General features: G+C 47.6%; 1 protein-coding gene across 2 annotated transcripts in view; it reads right to left on the bottom strand.

Moving 5' to 3' along the window:
- KLHL32 (kelch like family member 32) overlaps nucleotides 1-22568 on the bottom strand; it is a 308535-nt gene that overhangs the window by 171036 nt on the left and 114931 nt on the right. The gene's annotated exons all lie outside the window — the stretch shown is intronic.

Below are 22568 nucleotides of genomic sequence, written 5' to 3'. Positions count from 1 at the left end.
AATACAACAATCACATCATCACAAGTATAGTATTGCCCTTTTAAAAAAAAAAAATATGTTAACTGCAAAACCCTGCGTGCCAAGTACGAAGAATTGTAGCAGTGACTTGGGGTAACTGGCGTACACACAACCCATGGGGCCCCGGTGTGAAAACTGATCCGTGGGCCCCCCCGCAACACATGCGACCGCGGTATGTACGCCAGTGCATGCAGATACACATACACTTAAAAGACCACTACAGACACCCAGATCACATCAGCTCAATGAAGTGGTCTGGGAGCCAGGTCCCTCTAGTTTTAACCCTTTAGCTGAAAACATAGCAGTTTCAGAGAAACTGCTATGCTTCACTGAGGGTTAAAGGACCACTCTAGTGCCAGGAAAGCATACTCGGTTTCCTGGCACTAGAGTGCCCTGAGGGTGCCCCCACCCTCAGGGACCCCCTCCCGCCCGGCTCTGGAAAGGGGAAAAGGGGTAAAAACGTACCTTTTTCTTTTTTTTTTTTTATTTCTTTTTTTTTGTTCCAGCATCCGTAACGGCATCAAAAAAATACAGTAGATGGCCCACGCAGGGGCCTTTCATGTACATGTTATACAGTGTTTTAACAGGATGTATATCGTGCCATTACACATGAATATAAAGGATTATGCCGCTCGGCGCTGGTTTTCAGTAATCCGGGCGTTGGTAGCCCAAGTATCAAATTTAAACATACAATAAAAGAAAAAATAAAACTAAGTGACTATTGACATGGTTATGGAAGTTCAGTACTACATTTCACATCATATTTACCAGTTAACCTTATATGGGTCTGGCATTCTGTTGGTGGGCGCGGAGTTTCTGTGTTTACGAGGTAGTTCTCTGTATACTAACACAGTTACCTTTCGCCTTTTGCGTCTTAGTGTGTTATTCTACCCAGTTGAGACTGTCTTACCGGTCTGGTATGTCAAGCCCTCTGAGGTACTGATCGGTCGTTCCGGAAGGGGGTAGGATAGGGTAGGGTGGGAGTTACGGTTGAGGGGGGGGGGGGGAGAGGTTGTAGGAGGTGGAGGTATTGTGCCCGTTGGGGCGCCCGGCAGGCGGAAGCACGCCGAGCCGCAGCCCGCGATTCTCGGTTATTTTGGAATTATTGATTGGTATAAATTTCCCATGGTTGCCAGATTTTTTGGAATGATTTTTCCGTATGTCTTACTTGGGCAGTCAGTTTGTCCATCAGATAAGTGTCTTTGATTTTAACTATCACGTCATTGTCAGTGGGGACCGTGGGCTGTAGCCACTTTTGTGCCAGTGCCCTTCTAGCCGCCAGTGTAAGTTTGTTTAGTAGTTATTGTTCTTTTTTAGAAAGGCAGTCATTTGGTCTGGATAGGAGGATCGCCCAGGGATCTAGGTCTATGTGTCGTGTGAGGACCTCTTGAAGTAGTGTTTGGATACTTTTCCAAAATTTAGTCACCTCAGGGCATTCCCACCACATGTGGATGAAGGTGCCCTTGCCACCGCATCCCTTCCAACATGTGTCTGTCGTTGTTTTTCCCATCTTATAGAGTTGAGCAGGTGTGGTGTACCACCTCATGAGCATCTTATAGGTTTGCTCCTGATGTAGCACACATATCGATGTCTTCGCTGTTGCTTCCCATATGTCTACCCAGTCCTCTCCTTCTATTGCTCCCCCTAAGTCTGTTTCCCACTGGTGTATGTAATTTGGGTCTGCGGCTCCCCTGTCTGGGGCACTGAGCTGAGCATAAATTGTTGTAATCATCCCTTTTTGGATTGTTTCGGCGTCGCATAGCCGTTCGTAAAATGTCATAGGGGTCTGGGCTGCTTTCTTTATGTTCGGGAGTCTGGCAAAGTCACGCAACTGCATGTGGCGGAAGACGTCCTTGGTCGTTAGGGGTGCTGTAGTTTGTAGGGTTTCAAAGGATTTGAAGGAGTCCCCTATGTACATGTGTTTATATCTTTGCATTCCTGTGCTTTCTATCCCCCTGAAGTCTCGTGCGCTCAGCCCGGGCCCAAACGCTTTGTTCCGTAGGTACGGAGTCAGCGGTGAGGGTGTATGTTTCAGGGCGAATTTAGTGGCTGTCAAGTCCCAGATCCTAACGGAGTTGAGGATCGCTGGGCAAGATGTTTGCAATGAAGGTCGGTCCTGTTTGGGCACCCAAATCCAAAATTGAGGGAGGTCAGTGTGCATTAGTTTTGTTTCGAGGTCGACCCATCTATGTGCGCCCTCCGGTGTATGCCATGCTACTATCTGGGCCAGTTGGGCTGCGAGGTAGTAATGATAGAGGTTCGGGAGTCCCAGTCCTCCGTTCGCTTTAGGTCGGTATAAAGTCTGTCGAGCTATCCTGTGTCTTTTTTGTGCCCAGATGAAGTTGTCTATGTGTGTTTGTAGTATTTGTAGGTTTTGTTTTGTGACTTTAGTTGGAAGGGCTTGAAATAGGAACAAAATACGTGGGAGCAGCGTCATTTTGACTGCATGCATCCTGCCAATCCACGATATGGGCCTCTCATGACATTTTTCTAGGTCCCTACAGAGCGCCTGGATGGTGGGCGTGTAATTGGCGCTGAATAGCCTCTCTGGGTCTGCCGTGAGTTTTACCCCAAGGTATTTGAAGTCTGATCGTGTAAGTTTGAGGGGGTAGGTGTTTTTTATGTTGTCCGTCCCTGCCTTGTCCATTTCTATTGGCATGGCTACCGTTTTGTCTAGATTGATTTTGTAGCCTGAGACGCTGCCATATTCCTCTAGTATTGTCACCAGTCGAGGCAGGGATTGAGCAGGTTTGGTTAGTGTGACCAGGACGTCATCTGCATATGCAGAGACTTTGAACTCTTCTCCTCCTACCTGTACACCCGAGATGTTCTCGTCCTCTCTTATCCTCTGCAGGAGAGGCTCTAACGAGAGGACGAAGAGTAGGGGGGAGAGGGGGCAGCCCTGTCTTGTGCCGTTGGTTGTCGTGAACGGGGTCGGGATCGCTCCCGGCACTTTGGTTTGCGCCCTCGGTTGGGCATAAAGGGCTTTAATGCCCCTTATGAAGGTTTCTGGCATCCGTAGTTGTTCGAGAAGTGTAAATAGGTAGTGCCATTGCACTCTATCGAACGCCTTCTCTGCGTCCAGGGAAAGGATCAGAGAAGGCGTTCGAGATCTCACCGCCCACCATATGATGTCCGCCCCCCTCCTGGTGTTTTCGTACAATTGTCTTGTTGGTACAAAACCGACCTGGTCCGGGTGGACTAGCATGCCCAGAAGTTGGTTAAGTCTTGTGGCCAAAATCTTCGCGAAAATCTTAACGTCAAAGTTAATCAGGGAAATGGGTCTGTAGTTGGAGGGTTCAGTTGGGTCTCTCCCTGGTTTAGGTATAAGCGCTATGTCAGCCGTGAGCATGTCTGAATTGGGGCACCCACCCTCCATCCACTCTGCGTACATTTTCACTAGACTGGGCGTCAATACGTCCCTAAAGACCTTATAGTATGAGCCGTCAAAGCCGTCTGGTCCCGGGGCCTTGTTGCCCTTAAGGTCTGTGATCGCCTTATTGATTTCCTCCTCATCTATTGGAGTCCCTAAGGTGTTTAGAGCTTCCGGGGCCAGTCTCGGCATGTTAGTCCTCGCTACGTAGTCTGCTACTTCTTTTGTGTGGTCCGCGTTGTCGCTGTTGAGTGTTGGTGAATGGTTGTAAATGTTTGCAAAGAATTCTGTGAATATCTGATTAATCTCCGTTGGGTGTTGGGTTATTTGACCCTGTTTATTTTTAATGGCCGAAATGGTATGGTAGTTGGGCTTGGGGTTTAGCGCCCTAGCTAGCAAGGTGTCCATCTTATTGGAGCGTTCGTAGTAGAAGCGTTTTTTGCGAACTAAGTCTTTCCCCAGATCCTCTACTGCTATTGACCTAATTTTATGTCGGAGTTCCCTGAGGTCTTGTAGTCCCTGAGATGTGGGATCTTGTTTATGTTTGGCCTCTGCCCCCCTCAGCGCCTTTTGGAGCCCGAAGAGGGTTTCAGCTCTCTGTTTCTTCCTGCGGGTAGCTATTTTTATGAGGGTACCTCTCAGTACCGCCTTATGTGCGGCCCATATCGTGGATTGGGTCAGTTCTGGGTGGTCGTTCTCTCTAAAGTATGTCAGGATTTCGTCCCGAAGGAGTGTCTCTGTCTCTGGGTCTTTTAATAGTGTGCTGTTAAGTCGCCATTTCCAGGGAGGTTTAGGTCCTGGAATCCTGAGGGTCAGTTCTATGTCGGCATGGTCCGACCATGTGATGAGGTTAATGCGTGCAGTCTGCACCCACGGGATCCCGGTTTGGTTCACCAGGAACATGTCAATGCGAGAATATGTGGAGTGTGCGGCCGAGAAGAACGTGTAATCTTTTACACCTGGATTCCGCAGCCTCCAGGGGTCAAATAGTGTTGCCTGCTGTATAAATTGTGTTAAGAGTTTGTCCTGTCCCCTCGTGCTTTGCGCCCTCTGTCCCCCAGTAGGGGTGCTACGGTCCACTGTTGGGCAGTGAGTGGCGTTCATGTCGCCCCCTAGGATTATGATACCATGTGATAGGACCTGAATTAGAGCGTGTATTTGGTCCCAGAAACCTGGGTCCGGTTGGTTGGGTGCATAAATATTAATGAGGTGGTATGTGGTAGCATGTATCGTCCCTGAGACGATGATATATCTTCCCGATGTGTCCGCTCTTGTCGACTGTACTATAAAGGGGCAATTTTTGTGTAGGAGGATTTCTACTCCGTTCTTTTTAACTAGGGCCCTGGAGGAATATACCCTGGTGTATATGTGGTCCTTCAACTGGATCCGGGCTGAGCGCAGGAGGTGGGATTCTTGTACGAAAGCTATGTCCGTTTTTTGTCGTTTCAGTTCCCTCATTAGCAAGCGTCTTTTGGTCGGTGTGTTTAACCCGTTTACGTTAAGGGAGGTAAATTTTAGCGTCGTCATGTTGTGGAGCCTTTGAGGTTACCTTGTATCGCTAGTGCTGCAAGACTATGCCCCGCCCGCCGAGCGCCCCCCCGAGCCCTGCTGTTCCCCGGGTGTTACCCATTGGGTCCACCAGACTCGAGCCCGGTCGGGGGTCGGGCCGGAAAGGGGGATGGGGGGTGGAAAGGTGAAAGGATGGGGGGGGGGGGAGTAGGGGAAGGTAGCTTGAGGAGGGAGGTAGTTGGTGAAAACTACTGTTTCCGGGAAAGTACCCCGGTCTTATCAAATAGTGCCGGGTGTCTCGGGGGGTGACTACCCGCCCCGCGGTACCTTGTGTTAGCGCGGAGGGGGCAATCAATCGCCGAGCACCCCGGTGTCGGTCCACATAGTACTGTTATTCGTCACCCGTTCCCTGGTCACACCTGCGTACGTAAGTCAGGTCGTCCATGTGTTTCCCGTCACGTGTAACATGTATAAACAACATGATATGCAACAGTTATTAACTCAGAAAGTTTTAACAAGATCAGGTTAAGAGCGAGAGCGAGAAAAAATAAGAAAAATACAAAATTCAGAGCATCCACCCCTCATCCTTTCTATGGGGCTGCCTAATCTTCCTGTCCCTGTTCGCCCCTACTGAGTGTTTTGCATAGAGGTACGATATATGTGGGATTCCTGCCAGTGGCTACCCAATCTACCCTCTAACCCAAGCTTACTGGTTTATCCTGAAATAATGAGGGGATGGTTCTTCCGCACGGTGTTATGTCGGTTACTCTCAGGCCCCGCCGGTTCCCACGCCCCCCTATGGTGGGTGGCCCTATCTACTTAGTCTTGATAGTGTACAGTTTCTGATGTGGGTTGGGTGGGGGTGAGGGGGTGTGTGGTTGGTTGATCCTTTCCCTGGGCCCACTGACCCTACTTCTCGCCTGAGCTGCTCCCTCCCTCCCCATCAATATGGATGTAAACATAAATACACAACACAGGGTGAAACTTGCGTGTCCAGTTGGATGTGAGGCGGATATAATAGTCCGTATTACACTCCGGCAGGGGCCGTGTTCATCAAGGAGTATACGGTCAGGTAGTGCTCTAAGTCCATTTGTCGGTACTGCCGGTATAGTCTCGTGTTTCATTACGATCAATGTACCGCCCTTGATTGCCTCAGTTCGTATTAGGCATAGGCATATTCCTTTCACCTTGTGTCATCGACCTATGGCGGTCAGCTTCTTCCTTAGGTGGTTCTTTCTTGGGCGTTATTCGGAGAGTTCCGGTGAAAGGTGTTTTTAGGAAATTGTCTCTTTCCTTCTCTTTCCTTGTTCCCCCTTTACTTTCTCCTTCCAAGTTGTCGTTTCTTCAGGTTTCCAAACAAATTTTTACAGCAAAAAATAAGAAGAAGGAAAAAAAAACAGTGGGGGGCATTTTTGTTGCTATTCTTATGTCCATTCTCGTTTGGGTAAAGTCAAGATATGCCATCAATGGTGGAGCATGTTAAAATCCGGCTCCGGCCTGTATGATAATTTTACTTTGCAGGTCGTGGTGGGGTTGCTTGGGTAGCTGGTGGTCTTCCAGAAGTCTCTGGTTATTTATACTGCATGGAACAGCTTTGTTTGTGTTGCTGAGTTGGGGAGCCACATGGGGGGGTTACGGTCTTTTGATTGTGCAATGGGGGCGATGTAGTGGGAGGGGGTCTGTTAGTGTCCATTAAGGTGCAATACCGTCCAGTGCTTCGCCTTCCCTGGGTAACAGTCCTAGCGCCTGGATACCCCTCTGGGGGAGATGAAAGTCTGCCGGGACCTCAATTCCTAAGTCCCTCAAGAAGGCCCTGGGGTCCGCCGAGGGCAGTAGTACGGCTGGCCGAGGCCCGTTAAACACAAGCATTTTGAAGGGGTGTCCCCAGGCGAAATTTAGCCCCTTGGCTCTGACAAGGTCCGCTATAGGTTTCCACTCTCTGCGCCTGGCAAGCGTTGCTGGTGCTATGTCTTGATATAAGTGGAGTGCGGTGCCGTCTAGGGTATATGTGTGACGTCTGGCACTTTTGATGATGGCCTCTTTGGTGGAAAAGAAGTGCCACCTCATTATCACATCCTTGGGTGGGCCATTGGGGGGTCCTCTGGCCCTAAGTGCCCTGTGCGCCCTGTCTATCACCCACATGTGGTCAGGGATAGCTGGCAGCTGCGTTTTAAACATGTCTGTGAGTACCTTCTAGATGTCTGTGTCTTTAATACTTTCAGACAGGCCCTTTATCCTCAGGTTGTTCCTTCTCGATCTGTTGGAAGCATCCTCAACTTCTGCCTCCAGTTCAGCTACTCTGGACAGTAGGGTGTTGGTGGTAGTGGCAGTCTCGTTATGGGCCGTTATTACCTGGTCCATCCGCCATTCCAGGGCTTCAGTACGTTGTCCCACAGCCTGTATTTCGGCCTTCACTTCTCTTGCCGACCTTTCGATCTCCCCGGCTAAAAAGTGTTTCACCTCTGCCAGTGACCGCATTATATCCGATATGGTGGCCTGCTGCGTCGGGGCATTCAGGTCCCTGGTGCCCGGTGAGCTTGGGGAATCCGCGCTCGCGTGGCCGCCGCCATCTTTATGCGCTTGCGGCCTGGGCGTTGTGAGGAGGTCGGCTACAGATGGAGTACCGTCTCTCCTTTTGTTTCCAAATTTTTTATACTGGGTCATCTCCGGAACCTTCTCCGTTGCTCTGCTATCAATTTTAGGTGTTGGTGAGCGGGTGTTTTGCTTCTGCCGTGGTTTTTGGACCGGTCGGGGTGCAGAGCTCTCTGCCTAAGCGGCCATCACTTTCGGCGGTCAAGCCACGCCCCTCAAAAAAACGTACCTTTTTCCATTGCTGGGCGGGGAGCTCTCCGCCTCCGTTCCTCCCCGTCGGCTGAATGCGCACGCGCGGCAAGAGCTGCGCGCGCATTCAGCCGGTCACATAGGAAAGCATTCATAATGCTTTCCTATGGACGCTTGCGTGCTCTCACTGTGATTTTCACAGTGAGAATCACGCAAGCGCCTCTAGCGGCTGTCAGTGAGACAGCCACTAGAGGAAATAGGGGAAGGCTTAACTAATTGATAAACATAGCAGTTTCTCTGAAACTGCTATGTTTATAAAACAATTAGTTAACCCTAGCTGGACCTGGCACCCAGACCACTTCATTAAGCTGAAGTGGTCTGGGTGCCTAGAGTGGTCCTTTAATCCAGCCTCTAGTGGCTGTCTCATTGACAGCCGCCAGAGTAGCTTCCGCGATTCTCACTGTGAACGTCCATAGGAAAGCATTGAGTAATGCTTTCCTGTGGGCGGTTTGAATGCGCACGCGGCTCTTGCCACGCATGCGGAGCTGAGAGGCGGACCGGGGCGGAGAGATCCCCAGCGCAAAGGGAGTCCAGCGCTGGAGAAAGGTAAGTGCTTAAGGCACACACACACACTCTCACGAACAGACGCATACACACTAGCTAACAGACACACATTTACTGACAGACACACACTCAGTGACAGACATACATACACACTCACTGACAGACAGACACACACTCACTCACAAAACACACACTCACTAACAGACACACACTGTAACACACACACTCTAACACTAACACACACACACACTCTAACACACACACACACACACACACTAACACACACACACACTCTCTAGCACACACACTAACACTGATGCCGGAGTCGGAAGATGACGTCATCTTCCGGCTCCGGCATCAGTGCGGTGTGCAAGGGAGCTGAAAAGGAAGCACTCAGCCTGGGAGAGTGCTCCCTAAGCGCGCCCGCCAGCCTGCCCGCCGGTTGACAACAGGGCCAGCCTTGGGGGGCCCTGAGGTGGCCAACTCTTGGGCCCCCCAGGAGAAGAGGCTGGCCAAAGTGGCATACATACCGGGTCACAGGGCGGGTCGGTATGTCCGCCACTGTAACTGGAATAAATGTATTATGTGCCTGCGAGCTATACATAGCAATGTGGAGACTGTGCGTTGCCCATATGGCACAGGTGTGTGGATAATCTCCTGTAGATAAGCTTCAAGTGGCTTGTGGCTTGGCCGACTCCAGCCAGGAGGGTATATATGTAAAAAGGGTCAGATTAGTAGGCAGAAAGTGTAATGAAGCGTACACTTCAGTAAAGGGGTAACATGACATGTTCAAGTGTAACTTGAGGCTTTAATAGCTAAACTAAAGTGTAAGGTATAAGCTTATGGAGCCAGGGTGTAAGGTGAACACAGTGTATAACAACAAAACTATAAAGAGCTAAACATTAATATATAGGAGAGTGGTGTCAGCTGCCCTAGGTATCAGGTAGGAGAGGGTCAGTAGACCCCGGTACTGCCCTTCTTGGTGCAAAAGCAGTGATTCTGTCCACCGCCAAGATAGTTGTGCATCTTTCTGAATAGGCTCTGCTAGTAGACCGATGGACTGGAAGAAGGCTGGTGCCTTCAAGGCGTGTAGTAGGAGATGCATCTAGTCGTTCTTATCCACTATCAGTGGGCCCCACTTGTATGAGAAGGACACATAACATACATGTCATGTATAGTAGTTGTGTAACAGGTCGGAACGACCTCCGCATGAGAGGGTATTTCTTGATATGTCCCTATAAAAGATCAAGTGTGCTCCATCGAAGGGTACTGTGAGATAGCCTTGTGCCGCGCCCATGAGGGCCCCATGATCAGAGTCCCGTACGAATTTAAGCATTATATCAGTAGGTGCTTCTTTGGGAGGTGAGAGCAGGTATCCACCAATAAATAGCCGCCCATCCCATGTGTTCCCTATTAAGGGTTAATAATGTATAGGGGTGTATATAAAAAATACCCCTTTCTGTCTCATTAGAGATTTTTGCCAGAGGCTCAAGGAAGCAAGGTGAATGGTTAGAGTTTAAAAATACATAGGGATTAAGAAGAGAGCGCAGGTAACTTGTTTTTTCTATCCACCAATAACTGTTTGGCCTGTTTTGGTGGCAGTAGGGTAGCGATAAGTCTCCGGCAATAATGGGGCAATTCAGCATTTGAGATGGAGTCAGGAACACCACGAATTCGTACATTGCGTGCTTTAGCCCTGTCTTCAATGCTAGCCAGTTGCGCTCTCAGGTCAGCACATCTTCTGTAATGAACCAAGAGCAGCATCTGTGGCAAATTGTGCCAATTTGATGCTTCCCATGTTTCCCTCCACCACCTTAACTCGGTTATTTAGTGTAGTTCTTTCCTCCCTGATGAGTGCCATATCTGCTTTAAGCATCCTACCTCAGCGCCTACTGGGATGCTTGAGGCACGGAGCGTACCTGAGATGCGTCAGGAGGCATAGCTTGGAGGCTGTCATCATCCGACGATAGAGTGGAGTAGGCCCAAGCCGTCGCCATCTTGGAAGGTGCTCACCACGCGGTCATTTGCATAAAAGCTCCAATATCTCTGGAGCCTGAGCCCGGATCCACCCTGTATTTTATATTATTCTTCCCAATGTGGTGAGGTATCCAGGGAGCCCCACTGGAACCTAGCAGGTGAGTTAATGGCTGGACATAGCAGCGTATAATGGGGTAAGCTCTTGGAGCTGCACAGATACATGTCCAGCTCGCTGAGGCGCTGGCTCCGCCCCCTTATCTCCAGTTTTAACTACATAATCACATACAGACCAGATTACCATAACACAAAAGCTGATGCCTTATTAAGGGAATACAAATCAGTTGAGGTCAAACAGAAGGAGAACATTCCTATTTTACCTTCTAAAATTTGGCTTGTCTAATTTTTATTCTGTTTTCTCCTATCCTTGACGTTAGCTATCTCTTTAACTATTAATAAGTTAAGCCCAGCTACTCTAAGGTCCAGTAATATGGAAATTTATATATTCAGTTGTAGAATAAGGTCTGTGTGTTTTGGTTCTAAATAACTAAGTGGCTATTGAAACCCCCATGCTTACCATCGTGTGCCTGGAACTCCTGTTTAATTTGTAATAGGACACACTCTCTGTGTTCATGTTGGCTTTAAAGGGAGGCCACTATCACTACTTTACATTTTACTCTGCAAAGTGTTACATCCCCATTTAGATCCAAAATTTGGACAATGATAAATTTGTTGAAGGGCTGAAATATTGGTCCTGTCCTCTCTATCTGCCATGGCCACATATATATCTACTCATGGTTTCAAATTATTGTTTGACAATATATATTCTCTTCCCCTGCATGTCCTCATGCTTTCCAACACTTCAAACACCCAAAATTAAAGTACTTTTACTTCCTGTGTTGTTTCATCTCCGCTTCCTTTCAAACAGTACTATTGACTTTCCTATTCCAATCTCTTCCCCTGCAAGTACAGCAACCTATATTTTACAATTCAAGATTTACTCATTTTTTAGAAAGTATGCATGCATCCCCCATTATTTAAACCTGCTGTTTTCATCTATTCTGTGTGTACAAATGATGCCTGCTCGTGACTTTTTTAGCTCCTGTTATTGGCTTCCATCTTTACCAGACTTGACAACTGCTGCTCCTCCCTCCTTAGCCTTCTTGATCACTCCATCTTCTTGCATATTCAAAATGTTGCCTCCTGCATACTGCTCTAAATCATCATACCCATGCCTGTGTTATGACCCTTCACTACTCAATTCCCTGCTTCGTAAAGAGATTACAAACTTGACGTTTCTTATCAGTTTTAATGCTAAGCATTTTTATAGCCACAATAAATGACTAAAACCTAATCTGGCATCTTAGAAAACACAATCTGTAAACAAACACACACATATGCATGTGTTTGCAAAAGTTCTCATACCTTATAATTTCTTTACATATTTTACATGTGTTGTGCATTTATAAGTTGGGTTTACTCTTTCCCTTTGTCCACTCATTCACTACTTATGTGAGCCGTTGCTTACTATAAGATACAAAAGTAAATGACTGGTGTAAGATAAAATGTCTTTCTCCAGTACCATATTATACTGAAAAACTAGGTGCCTTGTAGAACAAAGTCCCGCCGTAAAGGAAAAGATTGTACTGCAAATGCTAATGCCAGTCATTGGTTATGGGGCGTTATGCTGCTTTGTGTTACAATGTAATTACACGACCCACCATTGTGACAGGTTAAAAGAGCTAAACTGCTAAATTGATGCTTGCTCATGCTAATGTGACATATAGTAAGCCTGTCTGTATTTTTTCCTATATGCACAACCAAAATAAAGAATTAAAAAAAAAAAATTAAAAAAAAGAGCTAAACTGACTGTCGCTGAAATCCAGATGCACCCTTCATCTTTCCAGCCTTGTGTTTAAAAGCTTTTCTGGGAAGCTCCCATCCTACCTGAGCACCTGTTCCCACCTCCTATAACCTTTGATCCAGTACCAGCATTTTATTTAGTCCACCTCAACATAAAAAGAAAGCGTCTTGATCCTCATTTTCCTACAGAGCACTGCAATTATAGAAAGACCCACTTTCAAATATTCCCCCAGCCTAAAATAATTTAAGATATCCCTCTCTACATATCTCAAAACAGAATGCACCTATCATGATTGATTATAAATGTATTACTTGTTCTATGTTAAATTTTGTATATATGTTGGGTATTAATGTTGTTTTGGATACATGATGCAATTAAGATACTTTATACATCACCCACGACAAGAATATTAGGTAATGATTTTTGTACAACATGGTCTAACATCACTAACGGGACGCGACAAGGCTGTCCGTTATCTCCATGCTTTATATCATTTCAATAGAACCTCTAGCAATATGTAGAAATAATAAACTTATTAAGGGTATAATAACCAAGGATGAGGACATAAAGATCTGCTTATATGCGGATGATATACTCATCACTATTACCAATCCCATAAATTCACTACCCACTCTAATGAAGGAATTTGATACCTATAGTAAGATATCATTTTACAAGTTAAATGTGGAAGAAACTAAGGTACAAGTCAAAAAGGTTGATATAGAAGAACTAAATGTTTTAAGATCACAGTATTATTATTAGTGGGCCAAAAAAGATTTTCCAATACCTAGGAATCACAATGCCGGGGAATATAAAAAAAAATAAAGGTAATCATAGTTACATAGTTACATAGCTAAAAAAAGAGACGTGTCCATTAAGTTCAGCCTTCCTCACATTTGTTTTGTTTTTTGCTGTTGATCCAAAAGAAGGCAAAAAACAAAGTTTGAAGCACTTCCAATTTTGCAACAAACTAGGAAAAAAATGTCTTCTTGAACCCAGAATGGCAGTCAGATTAATACTTGGATCAAGAAGCTATTACCCTACAGGGAAAAATTATATCCTTGAATATTCTGTTTAAACATCTGTATGGACTCTCATAAAACCACTTCTTCAGGCAGAGAATTACACATCCTTATTGTTCTTACAGTAAAAAACATTTTCTTTGCCTTAGACAGAATCTTTTTTTTCTTCCAGTCTAAACACATGACCTCGTGTCCTATGTAAAGTCCGGTTTGTGAATAGATTTCCACACAATGGTTTATATTGGCCGCGGATATATTTGTATAATGTTATCATATCCCCTCTGAGGCGACATTTTTCTAAACTAAAGAGGTTTAAATTTGTTAACCTTTCTTCATAGCTGATATGTTCCATTCCTTTTATTAATTTTGTAGCCCGCCTAGTCCCTTTAATACAAATCAATTTTGAGAGGCTATTAAGATATACCCACAAGACACTTAGAATGGAGATCTCAAGATATATCCTAGTGGGGTAAAATAAATACAATTAAATCCTACATAATCCCAAAGTGGGCATACCTATTCCGTATGATTCTATTGAATATACATAAAAGCTGGCTGGACATGATAATATGTTTCACAAATTTCATTTGACGATCTAAAAAAAACAAGAATAAGCTCCCCGATACTGGCCAAGAATGGTTGGAAGGGTGGTTTAGGATACCAATTGATTAGAGAAATATATCTAGACAACATGATAATGACAAACTCCAAACAGCAGAATCTAAACATGAAGACTTGTATGAACTAGAATCAGAAACAATAAGTAAAAAAAAAATGTGGAAGTATTAATCTGGCAATTGGAAAATTACTATAACCTTACTTTTAGACACCCTAATGGTTCTACAACACACAAAAAAACAATCAGGGCCGGACTGGGACTTAAAATCAGCCCTTGATAAAAAATATCTATACCAGCCCCATAATGCATTGCGCCAGCATAGTGTGCAGATATGAAAGCTGGGAAGAAAAACGTAAAACTAAAACTATGACTCAAACGTGAAAAAAAGCACTCATAGGGCTTCTAAATAAACAAAAGAGATGATTTGTTGTAAGCAGACGTGCATTTACATATAATCAATGTTTCAGTACAACTACCTTGACATATTAAGTTTCGTAATTGGACTGAAATTGTGAATGTATGCTATTGCAGAGCAGTAAAAAAATGATGTTATCTTCCACATTTTAAAGTAACAAGAGTGTGCTCTTCACTTTGGCTGACAACTGGATGATCTCAGTCAACGCCAATTCAATTCCCATAGGAAAGCATTGGGAGACTATTGCGCATGTGTGGCAAAACACTGTGCTTCACAGCACCAATCAGCAATACATCAATGCCACTGGCGTACAAATAGGGGTCGCAATTTCGACCGGGCCCGTCACTCAAGGGGGCCCGGCTGCCATGCGGACCCCTCAACCCTGTACCAGCCGCCATGTTTTGCGGCCCCTGCCTGCGCGGCATACCAACGGGGCCGCCATTCAAGGGGTCCATTGAGCGGTGGGTGGGGGCCCTAAATTAGAATAAGGGGGGGACCTATTGTCCTCCCCCCAGCCCCCACCCCTGTGCGGTGGATGGGGGCCATAAATTAGAATGAGAGGGGGGACCTAATGTCCTCCCCCCTGGCCCCCACCCCTGAGCGGTGGGTGGGGGCCCTAAATTAGAATGAGGGGGGGACCTAATGTCCTCCCCCATGGCCCCCACCCCTGAGCGGTGGGTGGGGACTCTAAAAACTAATTAGGGGGACCTAATGTCCTCCCCCTAGCCCCCACCCCTGAGCAGTGGGTGGGGGCCCTAAATTAGAATGAGGGGGGACCTAATGTACTCCCCCCAGGCCCCCACCCCTGAGCGGTGGGTGGGGGCCCTAAATACTAATTAGGGGGGACCTAATATCCTCCCCAATGGCCCCCACCCCTGAGAGGTGGGTGGGGGCCCTAAAAACTAATTAGGTGGGGACCTAATGTCCTCCCCTCTGGCCCCCACCGCTGAGCGGTGGGTGGGGGCCCTAAATTAGAATGAGGGGGGGACCTAATGTCCTCCCCCATGGCCCCCACCCCTGAGCGGTGGGTGGGGACTCTAAAAACTAATTAGGGGGGGGACCTAATGTCCTCCCCCTGGCCCCCACCCCTGAGCAGTGGGTGGGGGCCCTAAATTAGAATGAGGGGGGACCTAATGTACTCTCCCCAGGCCCCCACCCCTGAGCGGTGGGTGGGGGCCCTAAATACTAATTAGGGGGGACCTAATATCCTCCCCCCTGGCCCCCACCCCTGAGAGGTGGGTGGGGGCCCTAAAAACTAATTAGGTGGGGACCTAATGTCCTCCCCTCTGGCCCCCACCCCTGAGCGGTGGGTGGGGGCCCTAAGTACTAATTAGGGGGGGGACACCTAATGTCCTCTCCCTTGGCCCCCACCCCTGAGCGGCGGGTGGGGGCCCTAATTAAAAATTAGCCCCCCCTCCCCAGGTGACTAGGGATCCCCAAACCCCTAGTCACCCACCTCCCCCAAAAAATTAACCCCTACCTACCCCCCTCACCCTAAAAAATAGTGAGGGGGGACCATTAGCTAAACCTGTTAAAAAAAAAAAAAATACCATTTGATGTTTTCTTTCTTCTAAAATCTTATTTTTTCAGCCCCAAAAAAGGCCAAATAAAAAGCCATAATAACCGACGCACTTTAAAAAATATATATATATATCCATCTTCACCCGGCGAGGGCTCCGCGCAGACTGATTTCTGCAATTAGACTCAGAGCACTCTGATTGGTGGGTTTAAGCCATCCAATCAGACTGCTCTGACAGGTAAATGAAGAGACTGACAAGTCTCTACATTTACCTGTCACAGCACTCTGATTGGTTGGCTTGAAATCCACCAATCAGAGTGCTCTGTGTCATTTTACACAGCGTAAGAAAGTTCTTTGGACTCTGGGGTTTTGGGACCCCTAGTCACCTGGGGAGGGGGGGTTCATTTTTTATTTAGGGCCCCCACCCGCCGCTCAGGGGTGGGGGCCGGGGGGGAGGACAATAGGTGACCCCCCACTTAGTATTTAGGGCCCCCACCCACCGGTCAGGGGTGGGGGCCAGGGGGAGGACACTAGGTCCCCCCCTCATTCTAATTTAGGGCCCCCACCCACCGCTCAGGGGTGGGGGCTAAGGGGGAGGACATTAGGTCCTCCCCCCTCATTCTAATTTAGGGCCCTCACCCACCGCTCAGGGGTGGGAGCCGGGGGGGAGGACAATAGGCCCCCCTTTAGTTTAAAAGCCAGGAGGGGGGACCACAGGCGGCTCACTGTTTACTAGAGATGCCCATACTTGCGGTATAGCGAGTAGGAGCATAATGTACTAAAACTAAGTAATCTTTACTTAGTATTAGTAAATTTGGCTGAAAGACCAATTTAGGTCTTTCAGCCTTTTGGTAGATAACTCCCTAATACCGTGGGAATTAGGAAGTTATCTACCAAGTGGCTGCAAGAGAAGTTCCGAAATTCCGAAGTGCTGAAGTTGCCGAAGTTCCGAAGTGTCAAAGTGCAGAATTTCCGAAGTGCCGAGGTCCCGAAGTTCCGAAATTACCGAATTTCCGAAGTGTCGAAGTGCCGAAGTTGCCAAAGTCCTGAATTTCGGAATGCCGAACCGAACCGAAAAATGTTCCCATACACATGCCTTGTGTTAACCTCTACCACTTCAGCTGGAAAGCTATTCCATGCATCCACTATCCTCTCAGTAAAGTAATACTTCCGGATATTATTTTTAAACCTCTCCCCCTCTAATTGAAGACTATGTCCTCTAGTTGTGGTAGTTTTTCTTCTTTTAAATATAGTCTCCTCGTTTACTGCATTGATTCCCTTTATGTATTTAAATGTTTCTACCATATCCCCCCCGTCTCATCTTTCCTCCAAGCTTTACATGTTAAGTTTCTTTAACCTTTCCTTGTAAGTTTTATCCTGCAATCCATGAACCAGTTTAGTAGCCCTTCGGTTTCCAGTACTGCGTACAATACTCCAAGTAAGGTCTCACTAGTGTTCTGTACAATGGCATGAGCACTTCCCTCTTTCTACTGCTACTACCTCTCCCTATACAACCAAGCATTCTGCTAGCATTTCTTGCTGCTCTATTACATTGTCTGCCTACCTTTAAGTCATCAGAAATAATCACCCCTAAATCCCTTTCCTCAGATGTTGAGGTTAGGACTCTATCAAATATTCTGTACTCTGCCCTTTGGTTTTTACATCCAAGATGCATTATCTTGCACTTATCCACATTAAATGTCAGTGGCCACAACTCTGACCATTTTTCTAGTTTACCTAAATCATTTGCCATTTGGCTTATCCCTCCTGGAACATCAACCCTGTTACATATCTTAGCATCATCAGCAAAAAGACATACATTACCATCAAGACCGTCTGCAATATCACTAATACAAATATTAAAGAGAATGGGTCCAAGTACAGATCCCTGAGGTACCCCACGGGTGACAAGCCCATGCTTTGAATATACTCCATTGACTACAACCCTCTGTTGCCGGTCACTCAGCCACTGCCTTACCTATTCAACAATATTGGAATCCAAACTCAAAGATTGCAGTTTATTGATAAGCCTTCTATGTGCAACATTGTCAAAAGCCTTACTGAAATCTAAGTAAGCAATGTCTACTGCACCACCCTGATCTGTTATTTTAGTTACCCAATCAAAAAAATCAATAAGATTAGTTTGGCATGATCTCCCTGAAGTAAACCCATGTTGTCTCTGATCTTGAAATCCATGTGTTTTTAGATGTTCAACAATCCTATCCTTTAACATGGTTTCCATTTAATCAATGCTAAATGCAGGATGATTCTCACCCATTCTATGATGGCAACTAAAATTTTGATAGCGAGAGGTTGGAAGACAAATACATGTACAACAGTTACCCAATTCAAAGCCCAACTTCTATATCAATGATAAGGTGCATCAGACACTAATAGGTCTTATAAACAAACTAGAAGCCCTGAATATGGTATGAACCTGAGTAGATGGTGGTTAACCCAATTAAGAAAAAAACTAAACTTTTTGAAAACAACGCTTAAAGCGGCACTGTCATGCCGAATTCCGTTTTTTTTTTAACCCCCCTCCCGCCTCAACTACATCCAATCGACCCCCTAGTCACCCCCAAATGCCCCTAAGCCCCCCAGATTACCTATTTTTTATTCTTTATTTTCTGCCCCGATCTTTATTCAGGGCGCCGCCATCTTTGTGTGGGTAGGTGAAGTCCCTGTGGGACACGTCATCTACCCACACTACACAGACTGTGAGATTCCCGCACATGCCCAGTGAAACATCTGGACATGCGAACGGGAATTTCACCTATTCATTCATTCATCAGACAGACGAATGAATGAATAGAAAAAAATCAGACGAACAAACTAACACTGTGTATCAGTGTTCGTTTGTTTGTTCGGTTTATTACAAGGAGGGAGCTACCGGCGTGCAGCTCCCTCCTTGTAATATGTAAAGACAGAAGCGGTGGGGAGCTGTGCTCCCCACCACTTCATTAGCCCCCCAGGTCCTCCCCTCACTCTATGGGGGTCAATATGACCCCCATAATAGCACAAGGGAGATTCAAATCTCCCCAATGCCCCTACTCGCTATATCGCGAGTAGGGGCATGTCCACTAAACAGTGAGCAGCCTGTGGCTGCTCACTGTAAAAAAAAAAAAAAAAAAGGGTAATAAGGGGGGGACGGGGGACCTACTGTCCTCCCCCGCCGGCCCCCACCCCTGGACGGCGGGTGGGGGCCATAATGGGAATGAGGGGGGACCTACTGTCCTCCCCTCAGGCCCCCACCCCTGGGCGGCGGGTGGGGGCCATAATAGTAATAAGGGGGGGGGGGGGGACCTACTGTCCTCCACCCCCCGGCCCCCACCCCTGGGCGGCGGGTGGGGGCCATAATAGTAATAAGGGGGGGGAGACCTACTGTCCTCCACCCACCGGCCCCCACCCCTGGGCGGCGGGTGGGGGCCATAATAGTAATAAGGGGGGGGGGACCTACTGTCCTCCACCCCCCGGCCCCCACCCCTGGGCGGCGGGTGGGGGCCATAACAGTAACAAGGGGGGGGGGGGGACCTACTGTCCTCCCCCCCGGCCCCCACCCCTGGGCGGCGGGTGGGGGCCATAATAGTAATAAGGGGGGGGGGGGATCTACTGTCCTCCCCCCCCCCCCCCGGCACCCACCCCTGGGCGGCGGGTGGGGGCCATAACGATAATGGGGGGGGGACCTACTGTCCTCCCCCCGCCCCCACCCCTGGGCGGCGGGTGGGGGCACTAAGTAAATTCCCCCCCCCCCCCATCAAGGTGACTAGGGGTGCCCAAGCCCCTAGTCACCCACCCCCCACCCAAATAAAAAATGCCCCTACCTACCCCCCTCACCCTAAAAAATAGTGAGGGGGGAATAAAATTGCTAACCTGTAAAGTAAAATTAAACTTACCATTCGACGTCTTCTTTTTTCTAAAATCTTCATTTTTCAGCCCCAAAAAAGGCCAAATAAAAAACCATCATAGCCGTCGAACTAAAAATAAAATAAAAAACCCGAGCGCAAAAAAAAAAAACCCGACGAAAAATAAAAAACCCGAGCGCACAAAAAAATAATCCATCTTCACCCATGGAGGGCTCCGCGCAGACTGAGCTCCGCAGGGCTGGGCAAGGCTTATAAAGCCTTGCCCCGCCCTGCAATTAGCCTAAGAACACTCTGATTGGTGGGTTTAAGCCAATCAGAGTGCTCTTTGTCATTTTACAAGCGTGGGAAAGTTCTTTGGAATTTTCCCACGCTTGTAAAATGACACAGAGCACTGTGATTGGATGGCTTGAAATCCATCCAATCACAGTGCTCTGTGTCATTTTACAAGCGTGGGAAAGAACTTTCCCACGCTTGTAAAATGACACAGAGCACTGTGATTGGATGGATTTCAAGCCATCCAATCACAGTGCTCTGTGTCATTTTACAAGCGTGGGAAAATTCCAAAGAACTTTCCCACGCTTGTAAAATGACACAGAGCACTGTGATTGGATGGATTTCAAGCCATCCAATCACAGTGCTCTGTGTCATTTTACAAGCGTGGGAAAGTTCTTTGGAATTTTCCCACGCTTGTAAAATGACACAGAGCACTGTGATTGGATGGATTTCAAGCCATCCAATCACAGTGCTCTGTGTCATTTTACAAGCGTGGGAAAATTCCAAAGAACTTTCCCACGCTTGTAAAATGACACAGAGCACTGTGATTGGATGGATTTCAAGCCATCCAATCACAGTGCTCTGTGTCATTTTACAAGCGTGGGAAAGTTCCAAAGAATTTTCCCACGCTTGTAAAATGACACAGAGCACTGTGATTGGATGGATTTCAAGCCATCCAATCACAGTGCTCTGTGTCATTTTACAAGCGTGGGAAAATTCCAAAGAACTTTCCCACGCTTGTAAAATGACAAAGAGCACTCTGATTGTCTTAAACCCACCAATCAGAGTGTTCTTAGGCTAATTGCAGGGCGGGGCAAGGCTTTATAAGCCTTGCCCAGCCCTGCGGAGCTCAGTCTGCGCGGAGCCCTCCATGGGTGAAGATGGATTATTTTTTTGTGCGCTCGGGTTTTTTATTTTTCGTCGGGTTTTTTTTTTTGCGCTCGGGTTTTTTATTTTATTTTTAGTTCGACGGCTATGATGGTTTTTTATTTGGCCTTTTTTGGGGCTGAAAAATGAAGATTTTAGAAAAAAGAAGACGTCGAATGGTAAGTTTAATTTTACTTTACAGGTTAGCAATTTTATTCCCCCCTCACTATTTTTTAGGGTGAGGGGGGTAGGTAGGGGCATTTTTTATTTGGGTGGGGGGTGGGTGACTAGGGGCTTGGGCACCCCTAGTCACCTTGATGGGGGGGGGGGGAATTTACTTAGTGCCCCCACCCGCCGCCCAGGGGTGGGGGCGGGGGGAGGACAGTAGGTCCCCCCCCATTATCGTTATGGCCCCCACCCGCCGCCCAGGGGTGGGGGCTGGGGGGGGGGGGAGGACAGTAGATCCCCCCCCCCCCCTTATTACTATTATGGCCCCCACCCGCCGCCCAGGGGTGGGGGCCGGGGGGGAGGACAGTAGGTCCCCCCCCCCCCTACTACTATTATGGCCCCCACCCGCCGCCCAGGGGTGGGGGCCTGGGGGGGGAGGACAGTAGGTCCCCCCCCCCTACTACTATTATGGCCCCCACCCGCCGGCCAGGGGTGGGGGCCGGGGGGGAGGACAGTAGGTCCCCCCCCTACTACTATTATGGCCCCCACCCGCCGCCCAGGGGTGGGGGCCGGGGGGGGAGGACAGTAGGTCCCCCCCCCCCTCTTATTACCATTATGGCCCCCACCCGCCGGCCCGGGGTGGGGGCCGGGGGGGAGGACAGTAGGTCCCCCCCCCCCCCTTTATTAACATTATGGCCCCCACCCGCCGCCCAGGGGTGGGGGCCGGGGGGGGAGGACAGTAGGTCCCCCCCTCATTATCTTTATGGCCCCCACCCACCGCTCAGGGGTGGGGGCCGGGGGGGGGGGGGACAATAGGTCTCCCTCCCTTATTTTACTTAACGGCCCCCACCCGTCATTTAGGGGTGGGGGGCAATATTTTTTTTTTTTTTTTCTACAGTGAGCAGCCACAGGCTGCTCACTGCTTACTAGACATGCCCCTACTCGCGGTATAGCGAGTAGGGGCATATTATTTACTAATACCAAGTCATTTTTACTTAGTGTTAGTAAATTTGGCTGAAAGACCAATTTAGGTCTTTCAGCCTTTTAGTAGATAGCTCCCTGATACCGTGGGAATTAGGGAGTTATCTACTAAGCGGCTGCAAGATGCAGCCACAGCAATGAATAGGATCGGAGTTTCATTCATTTGAATGAAATTCCGATCCGAACAAAGTACCGATTTGCTTCCTAACACCAATGGAGAAACTCTTCTCATTCTGTTAGGATGCAATTCGGCAGTTTTGCCGGCGTTCTGTCTAAGTGACAGGACTTTCGGCAATACTGACAGGAAGCATTGTGGGAACAGGGAGGAAAGCTAGGGATCATGGGAAAATTGCTCTGACCAGCGGAAATGAAGCACACTTTGCTCCTCCGCTGGTCAGAGCTGGTCAAGCGGAGGAATCCCATAAGACAAAGAGTCCCTACTTTGTCTTATGGTTTTAAAGAAAACTAAAGAAGAATGGAAGAAATGAATAACAGATCCCGAGAGAGGGTGAGAAGAGGAAGAGATTGAGGAAAGGTAAGTTCGGCATGACAGTGCCGCTTTAATAGTCTGATGTGGAGTATTAACAGGAGGCCCCTAGAGTATGAATGATTGAATGAATGTTTGTCCAAATTCTGTATACATTTGCAGAACTGAATAACAGATATATGACTGTTTTTGTTTTGAAGTTTCTTTTTTTTGTGTGTATATTGCTTTTTTGTTGGTGTTTTGTGGTATACTTTTTTATATGATACAA

The sequence above is a fragment of the Pelobates fuscus genome, chromosome 2, assembly GCF_036172605.1.
Source record: "Pelobates fuscus isolate aPelFus1 chromosome 2, aPelFus1.pri, whole genome shotgun sequence".
Classification (NCBI taxonomy): Eukaryota; Metazoa; Chordata; class Amphibia; order Anura; family Pelobatidae; genus Pelobates; species Pelobates fuscus.
Note: the sequence above shows the minus strand (reverse complement) of the source record. Positions and strands in the feature narration are given on the sequence as shown.